The sequence below is a fragment of the Bos grunniens genome, chromosome 17 (assembly GCF_055505025.1).
Source record: "Bos grunniens cultivar Pamir isolate PY7600 chromosome 17, Bosgru_T2T1.0, whole genome shotgun sequence".
Lineage (NCBI taxonomy): Eukaryota > Metazoa > Chordata > Mammalia > Artiodactyla > Bovidae > Bos > Bos grunniens.
The window spans coordinates 9,489,607-9,517,163 of record NC_141181.1 but is presented as its reverse complement, the minus strand read 5'-3'; the positions used below and the strand labels follow the sequence as shown (position 1 = coordinate 9,517,163).

At 39.6% G+C, this 27,557-nt stretch overlaps 1 long non-coding RNA gene across 2 annotated transcripts in view; it reads right to left on the bottom strand.

Annotated features, from left to right (window-relative positions):
• Positions 1 to 25,558, bottom strand: part of LOC147354996 (uncharacterized) — a 96,817-nt gene extending 71,259 nt beyond the window's left edge. The window contains exons 1-2 of one of the 2 annotated variants that reach the window (XR_015144123.1): positions 25,029 to 25,558; positions 9,468 to 10,440 (exon numbers count right to left, since the gene is read on the bottom strand). This is a non-coding gene — a long non-coding RNA (uncharacterized LOC147354996). Of the gene's footprint in view, positions 1 to 9,467; positions 10,441 to 25,028 lie in introns of those variants that run through there. The other variant, XR_015144124.1, reaches the window with a different exon arrangement.
• Between the last annotated feature and the right edge of the window lie 1,999 nt (positions 25,559 to 27,557).

The window sequence follows — 27,557 nt, the reverse complement described above, 5'->3', positions numbered from 1 at the left end:
AACATATCAAGTTCTAGTTACAAGATAAATAAGTACTAGGAATATAGTAATATTCAGCATAATGACTATAGCTAACACTGCTGTATGATATATAGTGAAGCTGTTAACAGAGTAGAACTGAGTTCTCATCACAAGGAGAAATCTTTTCCTTTCCTTTTATTGTACATACATGAGATGAATGTTAACTAAATCTATCGTGATAGCCACTTTAAAACATGTCAATCAAACCATCATGCTTTACACTTTAAACTTAAAATGTGATGCATGTCAATTATTTCTCAATAAAACTGGAAAAATACATATTCTCTTCTACTCAATGATTCTATTCCCAAAACCTCTATTATAGAAATAAAAACATAAATCTTGTCCACAAAAATAAAAGTACACATTTGTATGAATCTACAAATTACAAGGACATTTATTGCAGCATTCTTTATACTGACCAAAAACTAAGCAAAGAATATGACTAAAGAGATGAACATAATTATGGTTCAAGCTCTATATAATACTTAAAGCCATGAAAATCAGAACATATATGTTATGTGTAGGACATATGATTACGGGAAAAAATACAATGTTAGCTTGAAATTGAGGATCACAGTGGAGCAAAATATCCATGATATGACACCTATATAAAATTATATATGTATACCTATGCATAAGTAACACAACAATGAATGATTTTAGAATATTATAGGTGAGTATCACAGGGTGGTGAAATTTCAAATATCTTTACATTTTTAGATATTATTCAAATTGTTTTTACAGTGACTATGTTTGTATAATCAGAAGAAGATAAAAATATTTTCATTATGGGAAGAAGTTTACAAAAATGCAAAACAAATACAAAATAAAATTGAAAATTATTTATGAAGATTTATTCTTCTGTGTCATATTAGGAAAAGTTTCTCAAGCTTACAAATAATTCCTACTGACATCTTTATTTCCATTAAGTTGAATTCAGGAAAAATTCTTTGCAGATTTTATATCTTTATAATATTACATTGTATTTTAAATTTATTTCTAATTTTTTAATCCTTAAGAGTTTAAACTTTTTCTCTATAAAGGTCTTTTTTACCTTTTATTAGGATGGTTCCTAAATGCATTATTATTTTTATTGCTATTTAAAATGTTTTCTTCTTTTCTATTTTATTTTGAGGTATAGAAGAATCTTTTTCACATCAATAAGTTGATCTTATAGTTATGCTGATTTATGAATTCACATTTATTTTTAAATTAAAGCTATTATATTAGGGTGAAATACAGCATAAAAAGTACTATCATATGCAACTGACAAGGGGTTAATATCCAAAATATACAAACAACTCATACAACTCAATATAAGAAAAAAAACAAGCAACCCGATCAAAAAATGGATAGAAGACCTAAATAGACATTTCTCCAAAGAGGACAGACAGATGCCAATAAACAGGTGAAAAAACACTCAACATCACTAATTTTGACTTTTGGTTTCACTGAGTATTCCTCTTCAGAAAGTCTGTTTTTCTCGGCTGTGATCTACTATTATAATACTGGAACCCTCCTGGTATCATTGTAGTGGACAGGGGTGGGTGAGTGTTCCGGAATACTCCAAGTAAGTTTCCGTCTTTCGGTGAGCCATAGTGTCGGGTTTGTGACCTTCACCAGCAGTTCTTCTGGTGTAACTCCCCCACTCCTCTTAGGTCAGAGAGGGAGACCGGAGAGGACCGGAGTGAAAGGAACATCCTTCCCACTACAAATATTGCACAGGCTCTGGTAAAGTATTTCTTTTTTTTTTTTTTAAAGTATAATAGGCTTTTTATTATAAGTTTATCCTCAGTCCACCATGTTTCACATATTAAATTTACTTTTTTTTCTTAAATTTTATTTTATTTTTAAACTTTACATAATTGTATTAGTTTTGCCAAATATCAAAATTCTTCCTGGAAAGTAGGCCTTTATTTTAAATAGAAAAGTCTCTGGGCATATTTACCAAGGATTACCAAGGTTAGGTCCACGATTCAAGGTAAACTGGAAGTGGTCAAATAGGAGATGGCAAGAATGAACATTGACATTTCAGGAGTCAGTGAATTAAAATGGACTGGAATGGGTGAATTTAATTCAGATGACCATTGTATCTGTTACTGTGGGCAAGAATCCCTTAGAAGAAATGGAGTAGCTCTTCTAGTTAAAAAAAAAAAAAAAAGAGTCCAAAATGCAGTACTTGAGTTCAGTCTCAAAAACAACAGAATGATCTGTTTGTTTCCAAGGCAAATCATTCAATGTCACAGTAACCAAAGTCTATGCCCCAACCAGCAATGCTGAGGAAGCTGAAGACCTATGAAGACCTACAAGACCTTCTAGAACTAACACCTGAAAAAGATGTCATTTTCATCATAGGGGACTGGAATGTAAAACTAAAAAGTCAAGAGATACTTGGAGTAACAGGCAAGTTTGGCCTTGGAGTACAGAATGAAGCAGGGCAAAGGCTAACAGAGTTTTGCCAAGAGAACACACTGATCATAGCAAACACCCTCTTCCAACAACACAAGAGAATACTCAACACATAGACATCGCCAAATGATCAATACTGAAATGAGACTGATTATATTCTTTGCAGCTAAAGATGGAGAAGCTCTATACAGTCAGCAAAAACAAGACCGGGAGCTGGCTGTGGCTCAGATCATGAACTCCTTATTGCCAAATTCAGACTTAAATTGAAAAAAGTAGGGAAAACCACTAGACCATTCAGGTATGACCTAAATTAAATCCCTTAAGATTATACAGTGGAAGTGAGAAATAGATTCAAGGGATTAGATCTGAGAAACAGAGTGCCTGAAGAACTGTGGATGGAGGTTTCTGACATTGTACAGGAGGCAGTGATCAAGACCATCCTGAAGAAAAGGAAACACAAAAAGGCAAAATGGTTGTCTGAGGAGACCTTAAAAATAGCTGAGAAAAGAAGAGAAACTAAAGGCAAAGGAAAGATATATGCATCTGAATGCAGAGCTCCAAAGAACAGCAAGGAGAGATAAGAAAGCCTTCCTCAGTGATCAATGCAAAGAAAGAGAGGAAAACAACAGAATGGGAAAGACGAAAGATCTCTTCAAGAAAATTAGAGATACCAAGGGAACATTTCATGCAAAGATGGGCACAATAAAGGACAGAAATGGTATAGACCAAGCACAAGAGACTAGAAAGAGGTGGCAAGAATACCCAGAAGAATTGTACAAAACAATCTTTATAACCCAGATAACCACAACGGTGTGATCATGCACCTGGAGCCAGACATCCTGGAACGGGAAGTCAAGTGGGCCCTAGGAAGCATCTCTACAAACAAAGCTAGTGGAGGTGATGGAATTCCAGTTGAGCTATTTCAAATCCAAAAAGATGATTCTGTGAAAGTGCTACACTCCCTATGGCAGCAAATTTGGAAAACTCAGCAGTGGCCACAGGACTGAAAAGGTCAGTTTTCATTCCAATCCCAAAGAAGGGAAATGTCAAAGAATGTTCAAAAGTTAGTCAAGTTACTTAGTTGTGTCCAACTCTCTGCGACCCCGTGGACTGTAGCCTACCATGTTCCTCTGTCCATGGGATTTTCCAGGCAAGAATACTGGAGTAGATTGCCATTTCCTTCTCCAGGAGATCTTCCCTACCCAGGGATTGAACCTGGGTCTCCCACATTGTAGGCAGACGCTTTTACCATCTGAAACCACCACACAATTGCATTCATCTCACACACTAGCAAAGCAATGCTCAAAATTCTCCAAGCCAGACTTCAACAGTATGTGAACCATGAACTTCCAGATGTTCAAGTGTATTTAGAAAAGATAGAGGAAGCAGAGATCAAATTGCCAACATCCGTGGAATAACTGAAAAAGCAAGAGCATTCCAGAAAAATATCTATTTCTGCTTTATTGACTATGCCAAAGCCTTTGACTGTGTGGATCACAGTAAACTGTGGAAAATTCTTCAAGAGATAGGAATACCAGACCACCTAACCTGCCTGCTGAGGAATCTGTATGCAGGTCAAGAAGCAACAGTTAGAACTGGACATGGAACAATGGACTGGTTTCAAATTGGGAAAGGAGTACGTCAAGGCTGTATATTGTCATCCTGCTTATTTAACTTCTATGCAGAGAACATCATGAGAAACGCTGGGCTGGAAGAACACAAGCTGGAATCAAGATTGCTGGGAGAAATATCAATAACCTCAGGTACACAGATGACACCACCTTTATGGCAGAAAGCGAAGAATTAAAGGGTCTCTTGATGAAAGTGAAAGAGGAGGGTGAAAAAGTTGGCTTAAAACTCAACATTCAGAAAACTAAGATCATGACATCCCGTCCCATCACTTCATGGCAAACAGACGGGGAAAGAGTGAAAAGAGTGAGAGACTTTATTTTTCTGGGCTCCAAAATCACTGCAGATGTGACTGCAGCCATGGAATTAAAAGACGCTTGCTCCTTGGAAGGAAAGCTATGACAAATCTAGACAACATATTAAAAAGCAGAGACATTGCTTTGCCAACAAGGTCCATCTAGTCAGTTATGGCTTTTCCCATTACTCGTATATGGATGTGAGAGGTGGACTATATAGAAAGCTGAGCACCAAAAAATTGATGTTTTTGAACTGTGGTGTTGGAGAAGACTCTTGAGAGTCCCTTGGACTGCAAGGAGATCCAACCAGTCCATCCTAAAGGAGATCAGTCCTGAATATTCATTGAAAGGACTTAGGCTCAAACCGAAACTCCAATACTTTGGCCACCTGATGCGAAGAACTGACTCATTCGACCAAACCCTGATGTTGGGACAGATTGAAGGCAGGAAGAGAAAAGGATGACAGAGGACAAGATGGTTGGATGGAATCACCAGCTCTATGGACATGAGTTTGAGCAAGCTCTGGGAGTTGGTGATGGACAGGGAAGCCTGGCGTGCTGCAGTCCATGGGGTCGCAAAGAGTCAGACACGACTGAGTGACTGAACTGACTCCTCATCTTGACTCCTCCTAGAGCCACAGTGGGAACTTCCTTGGATCTTTACCCTGAGAACCTCATGGGGTTCCTGAAGATAAGGACAAAATGACCCTTGGATTTTCACTTTTAATACATATTCATCTCCCAGAAAGTAATCAAAATTGTCATTGAAGTATTCCTACCATTGTGTGGCTTCCAAGGCTTCTGAGCAGATGTTGGCTGTAACTCTCTGGGTTTGTCTATATTTCCAGAGTTTGAGATGGTAGTTAGTCCTGCAGACTCAGTTCTGATTTGTTCAAGAAAAGTTATTGATTTTCTTTTTGCTCAGCTTGTTTTTGTGAGAAAAGGACTTGCATATTGAAGCTGAAACAAAATTCAGCTCACTGCTTACATCTTTGTTTAATGCGTCCACCCATTTCATTGTTTTCAGCTTTTCTATATTCTCCTCTTAGTATGTCTCTCATGTTGGATGCATTGCTGGATAGTGCCCTTTTTAGTGCAATCTAAAAGTCTTCATCTGTGTAGTTAAAAATTACATGTGAAGTGAAGTGAAGTGAAGTTGCTCAGTCATGTCCGACTCTTTGCGACCCCATGGATGGTAGCCTACCAGGCTCCGCAGTCCATGAGATTCTCCAGGCAAGAACACTCTTGGAGTGGGCTGCCATTTGCTTCTCCAGGGGATCTTCCCAACCCAGGGATTGAACCTGGGTCTCCCGCATTGCAGATAGACGCTTTACGTCTGAGCCACCAGGGAAGTCAGACAAAGCAAAACGGCCATCAAAAATCACAACACAGAACACAGAGTTAAAACACACACATATAAACCTGGCAGTCCTCATCGCACACTCCTTAAATACAATACAGTCCCTCAGAAAACCTCCTATAGAGACACAGAACTTCAGCAAAAGGAGGAAAGGAAGCCAGGTTGAAAGAAGAAGGGGGAGGAGGCGGGAGAGGGGGTGAAAGGGGGGGCCTTACAGATGTCTCCTGCCACTTACAGATACCCAGGCGTTACGGGACTTTTCCCTGGGCCTCCAGAGAAGGGAGGACTGGAACTCGGCCCAACCAGAAATCAGACCAGACCAGTAATATGTATTGTAGTTACTGCTAAAGTACACATTTTTCAACTTAAATATCTTGTATTTTCTGTTTGCTTCTTGTATGTTTCTTTTCCTGTATTCTATCTATTGCATTTTCCTGACTTTAAAGTTATGCCTTTGTTTTTAGTTTTTGGGAGACTCCTCTTAAGCTATAAAAGCTCACACCTAAATTTCTGTTCCTTATTCATTTTGAAGTTTCTTTATCCTATCTTCCTCCTGAACCACATGAATACTTCTGCGCCCCTACAGCCACTCTCATTCTTCATTAGCAACGCTCTGTACTCTTCCTTAATACTGTATGTTGGTATTTCTCCGGGTTTAAGTTCAGGTGAAAGAGCCATCAACCATGCTACTTGCCACTGTATTAAGTGCTGAAAAATCGTTGCTCTAACATTTCATGGGTCAAAGTCCCAACTGCTACTCCATGTTTCACTTGGTAGGGGCAGTAAGGATGTACTTTGTCTTATGAAATGAGAATCATACAATTTGTGTCCATAAATTGACCTTAGAGATCATTTAGTATAATTATTGAGCATATAAAAAGTTGAGCATATAAAAAGTCATTTTCTTGTGGCTTTCTAAGCTGGTTGCTCCCATTGTCTTCATGTTGTGCAAAGGAATACAGTTAATTACAAAACTTAGCTACTCTACACAGTATGTTTAGCATTACTCTCACCTCTAAATGAGCTTCTAGAAAATTTCAGATAAAAGACAAGTGTCACTTTAGTGTAATAAGGGATACCTGACTTAGTTTAGTTGCATGCTTTTCAGAGAAATCAATGTAAAACTAGGTAGATGAGGTGACTGTGGTCCAGCTCATGTAACATTGTAGAAGAAGAGCCAAGGCTGGGTCCTGGGCTCTGACACCTGTTCCAGTGCCTAGTCCCTGCAACCTTAATGGCTCCTATTTAGATTCTATTTTGTGTCGGTGCATATGAGGAAATAGCTACATGTGCGTACATGAAAATTCCGTATCACAATACAATGCTGTGTTAGAAGGAGAAAGTAATTTTCATTATAAGCCACTCCTTTCTGTTGTTCAAAGCCTTCTGAAATAATCTCTTTTAGATATAAATTATCCTATCCTTGAAAAATGTCTGGTCAAAGCCCAGAGGTAATTTTACTTTGAAGAATTTGGGCTGACTCTTTTGAGATACATAAGATTACTGGACAGTTAGAGAAGAAAGGAATTAGTGAAGACTCACTCTTCTTAGCTTTTATTCAATGCCCAACTTGCTGAATTCTTAACTGTCTTCAAATTATTCATTTAATTGGAAGAAAAGCACAAAATAGTTGACTAGTTAAAATTTTAGGCCAGTTAACTTTTAATTAATGGAAAATACCAATAAGCACCATGATCCTTATTTTTCTTGCCTTTAAAACAAAAATGACACTAGCTGAAACATATACACACACTAACAGGACCACCCACAGAAAGTTGTATGTAGGTAAGTTGTTTGAACACTGTAATGTCAGTTTTCAAAATGAAGTTTCTTTATGAAATAAAGCTCAAACTCAGTATTTATTGCTATTTCCTATTTCTTGCTAAAACTTAGCTAGGCATTTTTGCACTGATTGAAAGGGATAGAGACCTGTCCTAACAAGCCAAGCAATGGGGGCTTTTGGGGAGAATGCATGTGGTCTGAAGCTAGAAGAGGAAACCCACTGAAAACTGAACTGCTTTTTCTTGATTTCACTCACTGAGTTTTAGTTTCTCTCTAGGTGTCTTTTTTGCTCTTTTCTTTATTCTGGCAGATTCTTTTGTTTATTTAAATCTTTCACTCCCTCCTGACTTCAATGTGTCATTGCAGACTCTCTGGCCTTCCTATATATACATCATGAGTATTCATCTCCACATGATCCTTGGGGAACAGAAAACATCCACCCACAGGTCGCAGTGATGTTCACCTTGATGCACTTGGTTTCAGGTGGATGCAGTGAGGTCATGTAATACAAGCTATGGCTGCAGAGTTCCTCACATCTCCAGCACAAATAGGTACTTATGTACATATTTAACCAGGAATGACAAATGGATATATATACATTACCATGTCCAGCTTGTCATCATAAATTACAGTTATTGGGGACCTCAGTAAATTACTCCAAGATGTCAAAAGTGATACTATATATAGGGTACAACTGTGTAAGATAGTTTCCCAAGATACTTATTATTAATCTCTTAGCTGGATATTACTTCAGTATTTTAGGTAATTCACACACATTTCATGAATTGTGACATATACAGTGGCTACACATCATCATATCTCAGGAGCTTCTATTTCTAGTTTTATTGAGGTGAGGGAAAAGGGGATAGAGAATACATGGACTTTTTAAAAAACGGAAAAGTAAACTCAAATTGTCAAGTTTTTTTGCTTTGATCAATGCATATATACAAAGGTAGAAATATTTGGTGGTTACCTTTGGGACCACGGGTTCCTCCCCAGACTATTTTTAGCAGACTTTTCTTTGCAATATCCTTTTCTTCACTAAGTGTTTTCAGTTGACTGTATTTGAATCCCTAGGAAAAGGCAGCCTGAACAGCGAGTTTATCCTTGGTACAATTATGACCTTTCACGGCAATTCATGGATCATGCTGTTCCAAGCAGGTTGTAGGAAATGGAGAAAATTTATTCCAAAAGCTAGTTCTTTGAAAAGATAAAAAATACTGACAAACCTTTGGCCCCACTCATCAAGAGATAAAGGAGAGGAACCAAATCAACAAAATCTGAAAAAGTTACAATTGACACCACAGAAATACAAAAAACCTTAAGAGACTACTACAAGCAACTCTGTGTCAATAAAATGGACAATCTAGAATAAATGGATAAGTTCTTAGAAAGGTACAATTTCCCAAGTCTGAACCAGGAAGAACTAGAAAATATGAACAGACCAATTGCAACTGCTGAAATTGAATATACAGTTTAAAATCTCCCACCAAACCAAAGTCCAAGAGCAGATGGCTTCACAAGTGAATTCTATCAAACATTTAGAGAAGAGTTAACACCAATTCTTCTGAAACTGTTCCAAGAAATTGCAGATAAAGGAACACTTTCAAATTCATTCTATGAGGCCACTATTACCCTGACATCAAAACCAGACAAAGATACTACAAAAAAGAAAATTATAGGCTAATATCACTGATGGTAAAGTGTCTGTCTGCAATGCGGGAGACCCTGGGTTGGGAAGATCTCCTGGAGAAGGAAATGGCAACCCACTCCAATATTCTTGCCTGGAGAATCTCACAGATGGAGGGGCCTGGTGGGCTACAGTCCATGGGGTGGCAGAGTCAGACACCACTGAGCGACTTCACTTTCACTGTCATCACTGATGAACATAGACTAAAAAATCCAACAAAATACTAGCAAACTGAATGCAATACATTATATACAATACAGTGTGTTAAAAGGATATCATGATCAAATTGGATTTATTGAATGGATACAAAGATATTTCAATAGCTGCAAATCAATCAGTGTAATACACCACATTAACACAATGAAAAATAAAAGACATATGATCATCTCAGCAGATTATAAAAAGTTTTTAATAAAATTCAACATCTATTTATGATAAAAACTCTCCAGAAAGTAGACATAGAGGGAACCTACCTCAATATAATGAAGGTCATATATGACAAACTTGTAGCTAACATCATACTCAATGGTGAAAAGCTGAAAGTCCCCTTCTTCTCCTCCTGCCCCCAATCCCTCCCAGCATCAGAGTCTTTTCCAATGAGTCAACTCTTCGCATGAGGTGGTCAAAGTATTGGAGTTTCAGCTTTAGCATCAGTCCTTCCAATGAACACCCAGGACTGATCTCCTTTAGGATGGACTGGTTGAATCTCCTTGCAGCAGTCCAAGGGACTCTCAAGAGTCTTCTCCAACACCACAGTTCAAAAGCATCAATTCTTCAGTGCTGAGCTTTCTTCACAGTCCAACTCTCACATCCATACATGACCACTGGAAAAGCCATAGCCTTAACTAGATGGACCTTTGTTGGCAAAGTAACGTCTCTGCTTTTGAATATGCTACCTAGGTTGGTCATAACTTTTCTTCCAAGGAGTAAGCATCTTTTAATTTCATGGCTGCAGTCACCATCTGCAGTGATTTTGGAGCCCAGAAAAATAAAGTCTGACACTGTTTCCACTGTTTCCCCATTTATTTCCCATGATGGGACCGGATGCCATGATCTTCATTTTCTGAATGTTGAGTTTTAAGCCAACTTTGTCACTCTCCTCTTTCACTTTCATCAAGAGGCTTTTTAGTTCCTCTTCACTTTCTGCCATAAGAGTGGTGTCATCTGCATATCTCAGGTTATTGATATTTCTCCCAGCAATCTTGATTCCAGCTTGTGCTTCTTCCAGCCCAGCGTTTCTCATGATGTACTCTGCATATAAGTTAAATAAGCAGGGTGACAATACACATATAATAAAATATTACTCGGACATAAAAAAGAAGGAAATAATTAAATCTGGCACAAACAGACATACCTAGAGGTTATCATACTAAGTGAAGTAAGATAGAAAAAGACAAATATCTTATGTCACATGTGGTATCTAAAAAAATTTTACAAATAAACTTATTTACAAAACAGATGCCAGTCCAGGTTCAGTGCACGATGCTGGATGCTTGGGGCTGGTGCGCTGGGAAGGCCCAGGGGGATGGTATGGGGAGGTTGGGAGGGAGGAGGGTTCAGGATCGGGAGCATGTTTTTTAAATTTAAAAAAAAAAAAAAAAAAAAAGATACATTTATTACAAAAAAAAAAAACAAAACAAAACAGCAAGTTGACTCACAGACTCAGAAAACAAATTTATGGTACCGAAGGGGAAAGGGGGACTAGAGGAAGGGATAAATTAGGATGTTGGGATTAACAAATACATAATACTAAATATAAAATAAACATGGACCTACTGTATAGCACAGAGAACTATACTCAGTATTTATATATAATAATTTATAAAAAGCTATATATATATAGACAGAGAGAGAGAGAGAGAGAGGCTTCCCAGGTGGTGCTAGTGGTAAAGAACCCACCTGCCAGTAGAGGAGATTGTAAGAGACATGGGTATAATTGTTAGGTTGGGAAGATGCCCTGGAGGAGGGCACGGCAACTGACCCCAGTATTCTTGCCTGGAAATCCCATGGACAGAGGAGCCTGCTGGGCTACAGGTCATGGGTTGCAAAGAGTAAGACATGACTTAGCAAAAAAACCCAAAAAACCAAAAAAAAAAAAAAAAAAACCCACAGGAAAGCCTACTTATAAGTTATCAGAATGCAGGTAACCAAGAAGAGAAAAAGTAACGTGATCAATGACAATAATTTGAAAATGAATAAATACATTAGATCAGATTAGTCGCTCAGTCGTGTCCGACTTTTTGCGACCCCATGAATCACAGCATGCCAGGCCTCCCTGTCCAACACCAACTCCTGGAGTTCACTGAGACTCACGTCCATCGAGTCAGTAATGCCATCCAGCCATCTCATCCTCTGTCGTCCCCTCATCCTCCTGCCCCCAATCCCTCCCAGCATCAGAGTCTTTTCCAATGAGTCAACTCTTTGAATTACTTTGCTGTAAGAATCGGATATGACTTAAATTACTTAGCACACACACATATTGTTGTTGTTGTTCAGTCGTTCAGTTGTGGCCGACCCTTTTCGACCCCATGGACTACAGCACACCAGGCTTCCCTGTCCTTCACATCTCCTGGAGTTTGCTCAAATTCATGTCCATTAAGTCAGTGATGCCATCCAACCATCTCATCTTCTGTTGCCCCCTTCTCCTCCTGTCTTTAGTCTTTCTCAGCATCAGGGTCTTTTCCAATGAGTTGGCTCTTCACATCAGGTGGCCAAAGTATTGGAGCTTCAACCTCAGTATCAGTCCTTTTACTGAATATTCAGGATTGATTTCCTTTGGGATCGACTGGTTTCATTTCCTTGCAGTCCCAGGGACTCTCAAGAGTCTTCTCCAGCACCACAGTTTGAAGGCATCAGTTCTTCAGCACTCAGTTTTGTTACTGTCCAGCTCTCACATCTGTACATGACTACTGGAAAAAAAAATGTAGCTTTGGCTATATGGAACTTTGTCAGCAGTATCTCTGCTTTTTAATATGCTGTTGAGGTTTGCCATTGCTTTTCTTCCAAGGAACAGGCGTCTTTCAATTTCATGGCTGCAATCACTGTCTGCAGTAATTTTGGCGCCCAAGAAAACAGTCTGTCACTCTTTCCATTGTTTCCCCATCTATTTGCCATGGAGTGATGGGACCAGATGCCATAATCTTCATTTTCTGAATGTTGAGTTTTAAGCCAGCTTTTTCACTCTCCTCTTTCACTTTCATCAAGAGGTTCTTTAGTAGTTCTTTCTATCAGATATCTGAGGTTATTGATATTTCTCCCCACAACCTTGATTCCAGCTTGGGCTTCATCTATCCTGGCATTTTACATGATGTACTCTGCATATAAGTTAAATAAGCAGGGCGACAAGATATACTCCTTTCCCAATTTTGAACCAGTCCATTGACCTGCATACAGGTTTGGCAGGAGGTAGGTAAGGTGGTCTGGTATTCCCATCTCTTTAAGAATTTTCCAGTTTGTTGTGGTATACACAGTCAAAGGCTTTTAGCATAGTCAATGAAGCAGAAGTATATGCTTTTCTGGAATTCTCTAGATATTATTTCTATGATTCAATGGATGTTGACAATTTGATCTCTGGTTCCTCTGCCTTTTCTAATTCAGCTTGTACTTCTGGAAGTTCTTAGTTCACATACTGTTGAAGCCTAGCTTGAACAATTTTGAGCATTACTTAGACAGCATGTGACATGCATGCAACATGTGGTAGTTTGAGCATTCTTTGGCATTGCCTTTCTTTGGGATTGGAATGAAAGCTGACCTTTTCCAGTCCTGTGGTCACAGCTGAGTTCTCCAAATATGCTGGCATATTGAGTGCAGCACTTTCACAGCATCATCTTTTAGGATATGAAACAGCTCAGCTGGAATTCCATCACCTCAACTATCTTTGTTTGTAGTGATGCTTTCTAAGGCCCAGTTGACTTCACATTCCAGATGTCTGGCTCTAGGTGAGTGATCACGCCATCATGGCTATTTGTTTGTTTGTTTTTTGTATAATTCGTCTATGTATTCTTACCACCTCTTCTTAATATCTTCTTCTTATAATCATATATATATATGTGTGTGTGTGTGTGTGTGTGTGTGTATAATTGAACTACTCTGCTATACACTGGAAAATAACCTGATATTGTAAATCAACTATACTTCTATAATTTAAGGTAAGTCTGTCCTCACCACTCTGGTCTTTAAAGTCCCAAAACTGCATAAGAAGTAGGAAAAGTAGAAAGATTCAGCAAGAGGCCAAGCTCCTTCTGGAATAGTGGCATCTATGGATGGATAGGTAGGGATCAGGGATCCAGATGATCAAGTCCCACTCTACTCTCTACTTGCTTTCAAGTTCCTGCAGGCTGTCTGATTAACCAAGTGGTTCATGGGAAAACCATTAATAGTCTGGTTTGCAAAAGCTCTACTGAAGTGCTGATCTTGTGTTTATGTGCATGCATCTGGTATTTGTGAATCTTCTGCAACAGCAGAGGCTCTGACCAGAGCACATTTCCTTAGCAGGAAGATTCACTGTGGTGTAATGGAAAAAAGCCTGGAATAAGAATTGAGGCATTAGAACCTGGATTTGTCCTCATGAGCTGTTTGAACTTTGGCCTTTATGGGACTGGGTTCTTCATCTGAAAAATGCAGGTGCTTTTTAAAAATTATTAAACAGTGAAACACCCACCCGACTTTTCCTTAAAATGAAATCGTAAATAGAAATTTAGTATGTTCAACATTTTATGCTGAGTGGCAATACTCATCAAGCTTTCTTTTCACTCTTAGAGAAGTCCCTGAACATCTACTGCAGAGTCTTAGGACTCAGAAAAGAGTCACATATGATCAGATTATCTTAGTGCTTCCTGGGCTGTGCTCCCAAAGATTCTAATTCAGAAGTGTTGGGGGAATTGCCTAGGAATCTGAATTTTTCATGTCCCTCCCTCACCAAGTGATTCTGACATGGGTCAGGATTTTTGAGGGTCTCTTGGTCTGTTACTTTTGTGAAATTTCACTTAGATAATCTGTACTTATAAAGATTAAAACAGTACCTTACTTCAAAGGGGTTTTTTTTTGTGAAAATCACACGAGACAATGTATGCAAAATTATGAATTTTAAAAAGACATCTGTTGAAAGGTGATTTAAATACCTGACAGACTATAGAATACTATACTCTACTAAAAATAGCTTCATGTAAAAATGCAATCCAGATAGTGTAAGAAGGAAGCTTTAATTCCAAAACTTCTATATGAAGATCTTCTAGAAAGAACAACTCTATTTGGGTGGTGGTTTTTTCTAACAACAACAAAAAAAGTTATATGTACTATCTGAGTAATTAAAGTGAAACAGTTCTTAAAAGAATAGCACTTTTTACAAGTTTTCTTTTAGGAATTTCTGTGTAACAGGGGTATATAAAGAGACTCTTAGCTATTAAATTGATGCTCATTCCAAACAGACCTTTAATTTGACAAGAGGTAGAGGGTCTCTGGCTAATTTTCACTGCATATAAAGAGCATTCCTTTTTTTTTTTTGGATGAAAACACACTTGTACACATTCGAAGAAGTTCAGCTCTGGGATATATTATGTTCAGTTTGACACTAAAACACTTATTCATTTCAAAAGTCTTCAGACTGTATTCCCACATCTCTAACATAAGAACCCAGGGACTTCCCTGGTGGTCCAATGGTTAAGAGCATGCTTCTGCTGCAAGTGGTATGGCTTCGACTCCTGGTCTGGGAACTAACATCCCACATGCCCCATGACCAAAAAATTAAAAACAAGCAACCAGATCACCTCTAGGTCCTTCAACCTAAGTGTAAGCCTTTGCAGTGTGTAAAGAGCACTCTGGAGGGGATAAATTACTTCAAGACATCCATATAAGAGGGTGAGGCTATTGTTTAAGTCTTCAATTTTTGCAGTAGCTGATATTTCTTAAGATTCTGTAGAATTTCCTTATTTAACTAACAGTGACTGTCCATTAGCCTGGGCTTCCCTGGTGGCTCAGTGATAAAGAATCCACCTGCCAATGCAGGAAACTCAGGTTCAATTCCTGGGTCAAGAAGATCTCCTGGAGAAGAAAACAGCAACTCACTCCTGTATTCTTGCCTGGAAAATCCAATGGAAAGAGGAGCCTAGGGGGCTACAGTCCATGGGGTCTCAGAGAGTCAAACATGACCTAGCAACTTAACAATTCGTTAGCCTATAACCAGGAAAGCAACAGTTCATTAGCCTAGAACTGGAAGGTACGCTTAGCCTTTGCTTCTGACACAGGCTCCTCTCAGACCTAGTGAAGAGTAGAATTGGAATGATTGATATTTTCAAAGTGGGTCTTTCTGAAGCAAGATACAGCATATCTTGCTGCAATATATAGACCATTTGCAGCAAGAGCCATCTGAACTTTCATCACATTATCATGCCAAGTTTCTCTTTCCAATGAAAATTTCCTTTTGATTGAATTGTTATAAAATATAGGCTTTCTTATAGCTTTATAGTTATGGAGAATAATAAAAGCATGCAAATAAGTTGGGCCATATTATATTTCCAAATAGAATCAAATGAAAACGCTTTCAGGAATTTAGTCAATATGCCTTCCTGAGCCCTCACTGCTTTATACACATGCAAACATGTATTTCTCTACAGTTTCCCACTGACACCATGTGATGCATGCTGAGGGCTCAGTTATTTCTCCTCAACTCCAGAATTTCTTTGTAGATGAAGGGGAAAGCTATTTCAAAGGAAGTAGAATAGAAAAGTGTGGAGTATTAAAAAGTTGCTCTTGAAAGAATTTATGATAAATCAATAACTCTTTCTATCTCTGGCATATCCTGATGTACGGCTTTCAGTAGATTTTTTATAATTGCCTTTGAATATCTTCTGTGTTTCCTCCTACAGCCTGGACATCTTCCTTGCACCTGTGTTTTCTCTTAACAACTGGCATAGAAAATGTTTTCCTTTGGTTGTGTGACAGCTGGTAACCTTAACTTTTCACCTCATTGTATTCTTCTGAGCTCATTGTTTTGATTACCCCACTCTTCTAAATATGGTACAGATATGTATCATACCATGGGTCCTCTGCAGAGTTCTTCAGGCCTAATCAGTAATATGACCAAGTGAATGAGCACATACATGATGAATACTCGATGATGACAAAATGTCCCATTCATGTATCTCATACATGTTATCATAGGAATTCTAGCAGAAAGTTTCAATCTGAAATCTTGAATTATGACTTTTTATAGCTGACTATCTTAGGGATTCTGTTAGCAAAAACAAGCTCACTCAAGCCAGCATGAATAAAGGGGTTGTCTCACATCTTCTCACTGCAAACTAGGAAGTTAGATTATTCCTCTTTTCCCCTCTTCTTGTCACTGTGGATGTAATGTCTTCAGCTAGTGTCTCTAGTTGTCGATTCCCAGAAGAGAGAACCAGATGGGCTCAGGTGTTATGTAATCTCAGTGTTGGAAATTGGTGGGGAGCAGAAAATATAAGAAGAGGCATGGAAACTGGGCAGAAATGATAGTTCTGGTAAATACCAATGCTACTTACTGAATTTTGGTTGTAATATCTACTATACATCTTTTTTTTTTCCTAATATACTTCCTAATATACTAATATATTAAAGCATTTTAATAACCAGATGAATTCAGTTCACTAGGATCCTTGTTCTGTTATTATTACTATTATTATTTTCTGATGCTATGCTGATCTTGTGCCAAACTGCCCCCATATTGTTCCCTTCTCTTGCTCTGGTCCCTGTGGTCCCATTGCCTGCTTCCTACAGTAGTTAGGATTAGCTAATAAATGGTACCCACAAGACCAGGGTAGGTGGAAGGGAGATGCATGGGTCTTCTTTCCTCTTTTCCCTACTTCGGCATCATTTTTTTGGTGTTAGCACCTTCTCGGTGTCCCCAGCTCCTATGGGCCTCAGTGGTTCCAGCTCCCTCTCTGCCCCAGCCTCTGGCTCTCATAAGGCCTCTCTCCCTTTGTCTTTCAGCTTTAAGGGTAGATGTTGCTTCCTGCCATTGCAAATCAAGTTGCCCTCACTGTCTGCACCCTCTCTGATTCTCATCTTCCACCTCACCTATGTAATTAGGCCTTGTTCTTAAATTCCCTCTGGTTTAAATAATGAACAGTGGTTTCTGTTTTATTATCTATCCCCTCCCACTCTCAGTGTTAGTAGTTTGCATTAATATGGTACGTATGATGACTGCATGCCTGGGTGCTCAGTTGTTAAGCTGTGCCCAACTCTTTTCAACCCCATGGACTGTAGCCCGCCAGGCTCCTCTGTCCATGGGGTTCTCCAGGCAGGAATACTGGAGTGGGCTGCATGCCCTCCTGCAGGGGATCGTCCCAGCTCAGGGACTGAACCTGCATCCCCTGCGTCTTCTGCACTGTTGGGTGGACTCTTCACCTCGCAGTCACCTGAGAACTCACATTTGATAAGACTGATGAACAGGCAGTGATTTATTATTATTAACTAAGTCCATAGCTTACTTTAGGGCTCACTCTTCATATTATGCATTCTAAATGCTTTGATAAATATATAATGATATATATCCACCAATATAGTATCATAGAGGAATCTTCTGTGTTCCACCTATTTATCCTTCACTTCTTTCTTCCTTCTCCATCCTGCTGGTAACTCCAGGCTTTTTACTATCGCTATAGTTCACCTTTCAGAATGCCATATAGTTGGAATATACAGCATTTTCAGACTGGCTTCTTTTTACGTAGTAAATATACATTTAAGTTTCTTCCCTATATTTTTGTGGCTTGATAGCTAATTTTTTTATTTCTGAATAAATCTCCATTCATACCACCTTAGCTGCCTCCAAAGAAACCTCTGTGAAGGTCAAGAAGCAATAGTTAGTACTGGACATGGAACAATGGATTAGTGGTTCAAAATTGGGAAAGGAGTACATCAAAGCTGTATATTGTCACCCTGATTATTTAACTTCTATGCAGAATACAACATGCAAAATGCCAGGCTGGATGAAGCAGAAGCTGGAATCAAGATTGTCAGCAGAAACATCAATACCTCAGATATGCAGATGACACCACCCTAATGGAAGAAAGTGAAGAGGAACTAAAGAGCTTCTTGATGAAGGTGAAAGAGGAGATTGAAAAAGCTGGCTTAAAACTCAACATTCAAAAAATGAAGATGGTGGCATCCAGTCCCATCACTTCACGGCAAATAAATGGGGAATCAATGGAAACAATGACAGACTTTATTTTGGGGGGCTCTAAAATCACTGCAGATGGTGACTGCAGCCATGAAATTAAAAAAAAAAAATTTGCTCCTTGGAAGAAAAGCTATGACCAACCTAGATAGCATATTAAAAACCAGAGACATTACCTTGCCAACAAATGTCTGTCTAGTCAAAGCTATGGTTTTTCCAGTAGTCATGTATGGATGTGAGAGTTGGACTATCAAGAAAGCTGAGCACCGAAGAATTGATGCTTTTGAACGGTGGTGTTGGAGAAGACTCTTGAGAATCCCTTGGACTGCAAGGAGATCAAACCAGGCAATCCTAAAGGAAATCAGTCCTGAATATTCATTGGAAGGACTGATGCTAAAGCTCCAATACTCTGGCTACCTGATGTGAAGAACTGACTCATTGGAAAAGACCCTGATGCTGGGAAAGATTGAAGGCAGGAGTAGGGGATGACAGAGAACGAGATGATTGGATGGCATCACCGACATGATAGACATGAGTTTGAGCAAATTCCAGGAGATGTGAAGGACAGGGAAGCCTGGCATGCTGCAGTCCATGGGGTCACAAAGAGTCAGACACAACTGAGTGACTGAACAACAGCAGAGCTCCTCATGGACTTCCCCGGTAGCCCAGTGAGTGGCACAGAATATACCTGCCAGTGAAAGAGACATGGGCTTGATCTCTGGGTTGGGAAGACCCCCTGGAGGAAGAAATGGCAGCCCACTCCAGTAATCTTGCCTGGGAAATCCCATGGACAGAGGAGCCTGGTGGGCTGCAGTCCATGGGGTCACAAAGAGTTGAACATGTCTTTGGAACTAAACACCAACAATGCTCCATTATATGGATACACTTCAGCTTGTTTATCTATTTACATATTGAAAGATATCTTGGTTGCTTTTGAGTTTGGCACTTATGAATAAAAGTGCTATAAACATTTGGGTACAGACTTTTGTGGACATGTAAATTTTTGACTCACCTGAGTATCTAATTTCTGGGTGATATGGTAAGAGTGTATTTAGTTTGGTAAGAAATTCTCAGGCTATCTTCCAAAGTTGGTGTGCCATTTCACATTCCCACCAGCAATAAATGAGAGTTCCTTTTTGCTCCATGTCCTTGCCAGCTTTTCAGGGTTTCAAATTTTAGCTGTTTTAACCACATTTTTTGTTTGTTTGTTTGGCTATCAGTGTTAACTTAATCTTTTTTTCTTTTGTGGCATAAAAAATTTAGCTCAATGGCTATGTCATGTCTGTTGGTAAGATGCTTTGTTAATTATTACTATTTCTTAAGGACTTATATGTTTTGAAACATCTGTTATGTATTTGCTTCTTTTGGGTCTCATTGCTTCTTTGGTCACAGTTAGTTTTGTGTTTCATTTCTTAATTGGTAGTAAAATCCAGAAATCAAGGATGCGTGTTTGTGTGTGTGTGTACATTTCCTTGTGTGTTGTAGTGTGCACCAACATATCCACATCCAAGGCAAGAGAACAAGACATATTTCCTATATTTTCTGTGACAACTATCCTGATCCATGCTTTCTTTGTTAAATATGTAGACCAGTAAGCCTAAATCATTATTTTCTATGGCAGTCTATAGCTCACAAAAGAGGAACAAGGTTGTATTTTTCCATTATGATTTTGGAAAATATTCTAGGGCTTAACCTATTTTTGCTGCATCTCTCATGTTCATTTCCAATACTCCAACCTCAGTTCTAGCCTCCTTATCACTTGGTTCACACCAGTAATCCTCCAAGTGACATTTCTGTGGCACATTCTCATTCATTTACTCCACGACTACATACAAGGTCATAACAAATCTACTACAGGTCAACATTATGCTAATCATTGGGGATAGAGAGACCAGTGAGATACGACCTCTGCCATCTAAAATATTATATTGTAATATTATATTGCCATACAGTAGGAGAGAAAATTAGGTAATGACATAATCAGAACAGAATTTAGTAGGTCAGACAATACAGATATCACACAATAACAACATACTTACTCATGAATATGCCCAGGTAATTAGTTCTGGATGGAAGTTATTGGTTACTATGCCAATAACTCCAACAAGAAAAAAATGAAGAGGACCTTGACCTTAATGTTAAAGGCTTTGCCCATGACCTCCTCATGGGCAAAGCCTTTAAGATCATCTGGGAATTTAGCCACATAAAGTACCGTGTGGATCTTGGTCATTCAAAAATCCTTCAGTGGATTCAAACTTACTTTTAAACTAAAACCAAATGCCTTAGCTTGAAAATTAAGGCCATTCATGTCTAGACCTTTGCCTCCCTCTCCAACCCTGTCATATTTTACTTCTGCAAACCTTTTGTACATATAGTCAAACTAGGCTGTTCTCTGTCTTCTGCAGAACCCCATGTCATACTCTGCTCATATCATTCAACCTATAAAATTCCCTCCTCACCTCTACCTGTCAAAAATTTTACCTACTGTTCCAGTTCAAATAACAGGATACTTGTAAATATACTGGGATCTCTCCAAACACATTCAATCTCCTGATTTCCTCAATCATTTATAACACATATATTTTTCTCTTTGTGTCTTACCAGAATGTGAATCTTTGCATTATTTGCATAGTTATCTAGTGTTCTTTAATAGATTAGAGGTCTCTTGAGGGGTTTTTTGACCCATAAAGAATATAGCACAGGGCTGTGACCATAACATGATCTCAAGAAATATTTGTTGAAGGAGTGAGAGCTTGAGTTCTCCCTCTCTGTGAATGTCAGCTGAGTCTTTAGATGTGCAGTTTGAGAAGCTTTAACTCTTAGGGAAGCATAAATCTCATTGTCTTTCCAACCGAGAGGTTCAGATTTAACTGAGCAATAAAAAACATACTCTCTGTTCTACAGAAAAAAAGCAAGTGTCTGTTTAGAACATTGCTTGTTCTTCTTACAAGTTTCCATTAAGGTAGTATATAACACTATAAATATCTTGCATCTGGACCTGCAATAGAGCTATAGTTGTTTTCCCCTCTGGCTCTGACTGTTCTAGCCTGTGTCTAGAAATTTTGGGTTGTATGCAGGGGCAAGTCAGAAGTCTTCCCTGTAAAGGGGATAGCAGAGAGAGGTTCATCTCTAGGGGTATCCATAGAAAGGGAACATCAAGCGTGTGGAGTCACCACATGGAAATGGCAAAACCATACCCACATGCGTGTGCATGATCAACCAACCCACAAAACTGTTCCTCATATCTCTAAAAATATGAGTTGTTAGTGAACAGTCTAGGTGTGTGGTAAAACACTAGGCTCTTTTGCATCTATGATTACTTTGAAATAAACAGGCTACCAAATTTGTCAGCAAAGAGATGGCTTGATGAGAGTAGTGTTGGGGAGAGGTGGTCAGTGTACTGATGAGTGCAGAGAAGGGGTCCTTGCCAAGAAGCTTATGTTTGAAGCGCAAGGTAATAGGGAGGCCTTGAAGAAGGAAGGAAAACTAATAAGAGCAGTACTTTAGGAAGTTTGCACAGCAGTGTTTCCCCCAACCCAGAGAAGTTGACAGGAGAGTTGGACCTTTGCAAAGAGGGCTTGTGTTTGCAATGAGCTCAGAGGTTGCCCTCTGGTCCTCACCTCTGTGTTCTCTGGAGAATGTTGTAGCCCTGCCCTGTCTGGCTTTTTTTGGTGTGTCCTCTGCCCTTCCAGTTTGGAGGTCCACTCAGCTCTGAAGGTGGGGGTGAAGGTGTCAGAAGCACACATGTAGCAGTTGATCCCTAAGAGGGAATCTGGTCAAATGAAGAGGCAGGACTCAAGGACTCAACCTTGGGGGAGAGAAAGGAAAAGGAGTCAGCAAAGAATCAGAGGCCTTTTTAACAGATCCTGAGATGAACACTGGATCAGGCTATACAACCAGCAAAACCAAGTGAGTTTCAAGAAGAAAGGACTCTTCTTTGGGATCAAGGGCAGTGAGTCTGTGAAGCATCTAGGAAACCTGTACTATGACCCTGGTTAAAATGAATTACTCTCTCATCTCTGCATACCCTGAACAGCTCTTATTTTTGGAGGCTCAGATATATAATTGAGTCCATGACCTTTTGTACACGTTACTTAATTATAGGTTTATGAAATAAATATCTTTATCATCATCGTTATTTTCTGGTTGACTGCAGATGAGGAAACTAAACTCAGAAAGGTGAAATAACCTATTTAGGTTTATGCAGCTGGTCAGTCGACCTGGGATTAAAACTCAGGTCTGTTTGTGTCCAGCGTCTGAGTTTTCAGTACTAGTGGTTATTGGTGGCACTCGAGTTTTGGTTTGTGTGTCTGCCACCCCCCAAAATTAAGACCCTTTTTCAACTGCTTCTTTGATCTTCACCACCTCATGCACACAGTAAACATACAATGCAGATTAAATGGGTAAGAGAGAAATGGAATGAAAAAGAACAGGCTGTCAGCACTGGTGACAGTGACATAGTAATCGGTACCTCATGAAATCAGACTGCAAAGGAGTTACCTCTGACCTAAGCTAGATTTGCTATTCCCTCTCCTGGGTAGTCTGGATGCATGTCCAGATTCCCATTTCCATTTATCTGACTGGGCTAAGAGTTACCCTGCAGTCATCCCATAACCATAATTGTTAAGGGTCAGGTTCTAAAACTAGAAATAACGTTTGACTCACTGGCCCTTACCATGTCCTGAACATGCTGTCTAACAACACTTATTTGCATAGAATTTTCTATTTTTTTTTTAATAGCCTACAAAGGCTAATCTTGGTAAGAGAAAACTCAAGGACCACTGAGTGAAATTGAAGTACTTTTGCTCACTTTGAATATAACATTGGATTTGCCCTTCCTTGTCATCTGAAAAAGAGGTTACCTACATGACTCATCAATGGAACAGCAACAAAATTGAGTGAAGAAGGACTGCAGATCCTTGGATAAACACGATCTACAAAAGATCTGAGTGACCCTATTTAGAGATAGCCCTTTGCAAATTAGAGTTGGATTTTCCCCTAGATGAATGAATGTTAAATTGGTGTGGTATACTGCCTTTTTGGAGAAGGCAATGGCACCCCACTCCAGTACTCTTGCCTGGAAAATCCCATGGATGGAGGAGCCTGGTGGGCTGCAGTCCATGGGGTCGCTAAGAGTCGGACACGACTGAATGACTTCACCTTCACTTTTTACTTTCATGCATTGGAGAAGGAAATGGCAACCCACTCCAGTGTTCTTGCCTGGTGGATCCCAGGGACAGGGGAGCCTGGTGGGCTGCCGTCTCTGGGGTCGCACAGAGTCGGACACGACTGAAGCAACAGCAGCAGCAGCAGCAGCAACTGCCTTTTTATTTAAAAATGTGTGTATGCTGGAAGTTTGCATTTGAATGAAACACAGGGATCACTAGATTCACATTGGCTCACACAGATGAGAAAACTGAAATTAGCCAACTGGTTTTAAAAATCCCAAAACTAAGAAGGTGGGGAGTACACCAGGACACTTGCCCTATCCCGTTTCTGGTTACCATGGCAAACTGCCACCCAGCAACCCTGTGGCCTCGTCCTCTCAACTCCCTGGAGACAAAATTCTGAGCTTTTCAAACGTTTTTTATCTGGGGCCATACAATTTATTTTAGAATGTTAATCCCAGCACCCACTTTTTGATGCATATATTATACAATAATTAGGGGGACTTTTTAAAAGAGTCACGTTAATTCAGCAACTTAAGAAATGTTTACTGAACTTCTGCCATGTGCCTGCCAGGCACTGTGCTGAAACCAAGGGACACAATGGTGAGCAAGGTGTGGGCCCTCGACTCCAGATGCCTCAATGAGAGTAAAACTGGCTTCGTGTTCTGCTATTTGGGAGCTTAACCTTGGGTTAATTACCTAACCTCTTGGATTTTCAATTTTCCTTATCGTACAAGGGAATGATATCTCATAGGGCTTTGTATAAAAGTACACATGAAAATCCTAACATACAGGAGCTCAGCAAATGGAGCTATTATTAGAGGCTCATTTTATAAGCAAGGAAGCTATGGTCCAGGAAGGCCGAGCTATTTGTGGAAGGTCACACAGTTGTGGGCCATCTGATTCATCATCCGGCCCTGATTAAATGGCCGGGACTTTCTGAGCATGCTCAGCAAAGAACCCTTCATTTACATTTTGCTGAATAATATCTCATGCAACAATTGCTTTCTCTGGTATTTTGTTACACTGAAATCTGTTTGAATGTTGAAGTGGATTACAAAATAGCCAATGATTATTTAGCAGGTGTTAAGGGGGATAAAAGCGATATTCTTGACTTGAGTTCTTCAGTCTCTTATAATGAAAGAAATCTCAGAGGTCATTCAGATAAATACTTTGTATGTATAGGTACTAGCTTTCTTAAAACCTGTCTGGTGTTAATTTTCAAGGATACTTATTAAGTATCAGATAATCATCTTATCAAAGCATGCTTAGTGTGAAAGAGCTCTCCAGTTTAGAAAACCATACATTTTCAAATACTGTTTCCTTTTCAGACCATCATGGTAGGTTTGTTTCTGTGTAAATTAAGTTGAAGAGGTTACCTGGTGGCCATGCAGTAGTTCAAATAGTTTAAGAAAGGTTTAAATTTCAGGGCAAACACAATTTTAATAAGTAGTCATATGTTCTGCTATCCTATACCACATTTCATTTTACCCAAAAAAAAAAAAAAAAAATGTTGTTACCTTTTTCGGGACTGAATTTGAGTGAGCTCACTCTGGGACCAAGGTTGGGAAGGGTCATCCTCAGGAATGGACCTCCACCTCTCTTCTGCTCCTCAGCCACCATCTCTTCCCCAGGGTGTCTCGGGATCTCTGGGAGCTTGTTATAAATGTAGATTCATCCAGACCAACTAAAGCTGATCCTCTGGGGGAGGTGCAGGGTGGGTTTGAGAAAACACAACTTTAACAAGCTCTCCAGGTGGCTTTACCTCCTAATAAAGTTTGAGAACAACTTCAGGTGTGTCTGTTTATTGTCTCACTCTGGCTCCTGTGTGAAAACGGTGGTTCTCAAACCAGGTTGCCTGGAAGAACCACCTGCCAGAGCCACCCCTAGTGATCCTGGAATAGCTGGCTTGGGATGGAGCCCAGCCATCGTTGTTTTCTCCAGGGGATTCTCACATGAAGTTGAGAACTACAGCAGTCCTTCTGGGCTCCCCCCGCCCCCAGGCCTCTCTCACACCCTCCCTCGCTCCCAGTACTGTGCTTTCTTCCACCACTTTCCAATTTGCTGCTTCCTTTACTTGCTTTGTACATCCCTCATTCCTGACAGATGGGATTCACAGACCGCTTGGCCTATGAAAAAGAATACTGTAAAACATGGAAAGCAGGAAGTCACTCCATATTTAACATCCGTATTGCTTACTTGTAACCTCCAGGAAGGTTGTGTTCTACGCACCATCCTATAATCCAAATGGTGCCCTTTGCACCCGGCTCTGCGATTCTGATTATGAGGTGACACGCCTTAAAAATAAAACTGCAGAAAAAAGGAAGGATTGATCCTATTGCTGCTGATGTTTCCATTTGCTATTGTGACATGGGGGAGTGCTGGGACACTTTTCATTGGGCCATATGCTATATTGCCTGTAACCTTTGGAGACCCAGTTTGAAGACTAAAGTTGTTCCACTTCTTTCATTCCATGACATGTGGAGATTTACTTCCTCTTCCGGATCTTAGCGATCGTTGTTTTGTGCATTATCTTCATTTATAAATATTTATTGGATGCAGGCCCTACTGGGATGAGAATGACCTACAACCACATGCAACAATATGGATGATTCTTCCTAACATAATGCTGAACAAAAGAATTAGACCCAAAAGCAAACGTACTGTATGATTTATGTAAAGTAAAAGCAAGCACAAAACTAATCTATGCTGTGATAAATCAGGATTATCATTACCCACTGGGATGTATTGACCAGTAGAGGCACAATAGGGGGCTTCACTGGATCGTGTTCTATTTCTTAATCTAGGTAATGTGCTGCTTTTGATTTATGGTAATTTATTGAGCTTTTAACTTATGATGTGGGCATGATTTGTAGCTATTTTATATTCCGATAAAAGTTTAGAAACAATGTGAAAAAGTATTTATTTCATGGGCACTGCAGGACACTAGGGATTTGATGGCAAATCAGTCAGACTTGTACCCTGCCCTCCGAGTATTTTTTTACAGTCATGTGGAGAATGCAGGAATGTTAGAGCAAATAAGGTTTAGGGAGAAAATGAGAGCTAAGGGGTTTGAAGTGTGAACAGGAGTTGGCTAGTATAAATGGTAAGGGAAGGACAGATGTTTACAGTAGCAAGAGCATATGACCATGGTTCAGAGGATGAGCAAGCATGGAGGGATGGAGGAGCAGAATGACTTGGTGGGATGGGAATATAGTGAATAAAGGAAAGCAATGGAGGATGAGACTAGATAGATACACTGGGGCCAGAGCAGACCTTTATAAATAATTTAAGGGGCTGTATGCCAAAGCCTTTGACTATGTGGATCACAACAAACTGGAAAATTTGTGAAGAAATGGGAATACGAGGCCAACTGACCTGCCTCCTGAGAAATCTGTATGCAGGTCCAGAAGGAACAGTTAGAACTGGACATGGAACAACAGACTGATTCCAAATCGGGAAAGGAGTACATCAAGGGTGTATATTGTCACCCTGCTTATTTAACTTATATACAGAGTACACCATGAGAAATGCCGGACTGGAAGAAGCACAAGCTGGAATCAAGATTTATGGGAGAAATATCAATAACCTCAGATATGCAGATGACACCACCCTTATGGCAGAAAGTGAAGAGGAACTAAAGAGCCTCTTGATGAGTGTGAAAGAGGAGAGTGAAAAAGTTGGCTTAAAATCCAACATTCAGAAAACAAAGATCATGGCATCCGGTCCCATCACTTCATGGCTAATAGATGGGGAAACAATGGAAACAGTGTCAGACTTTATTTTTTTGGGCTCCAAAATCACTGCAGATGGTGACTGCACCCATGAAATTAAAAGACGTTTGCTCTTTGGAAGAAAAGCTATGACCAACCTATATTGGAGTATAGTTGATTACTCCAACTATATGCTGGAATGTTAGGAAAGACAAGGCAAATAGAGAAGAGGGTGGCAGAGGATGGATGGTTAGATAGCATCATTGACTTAATGGACATGAACTTGAGCAAACTCTGGGAGATAGTGGAGGCCTGAGAAGCCTGGCATGCTGCAGT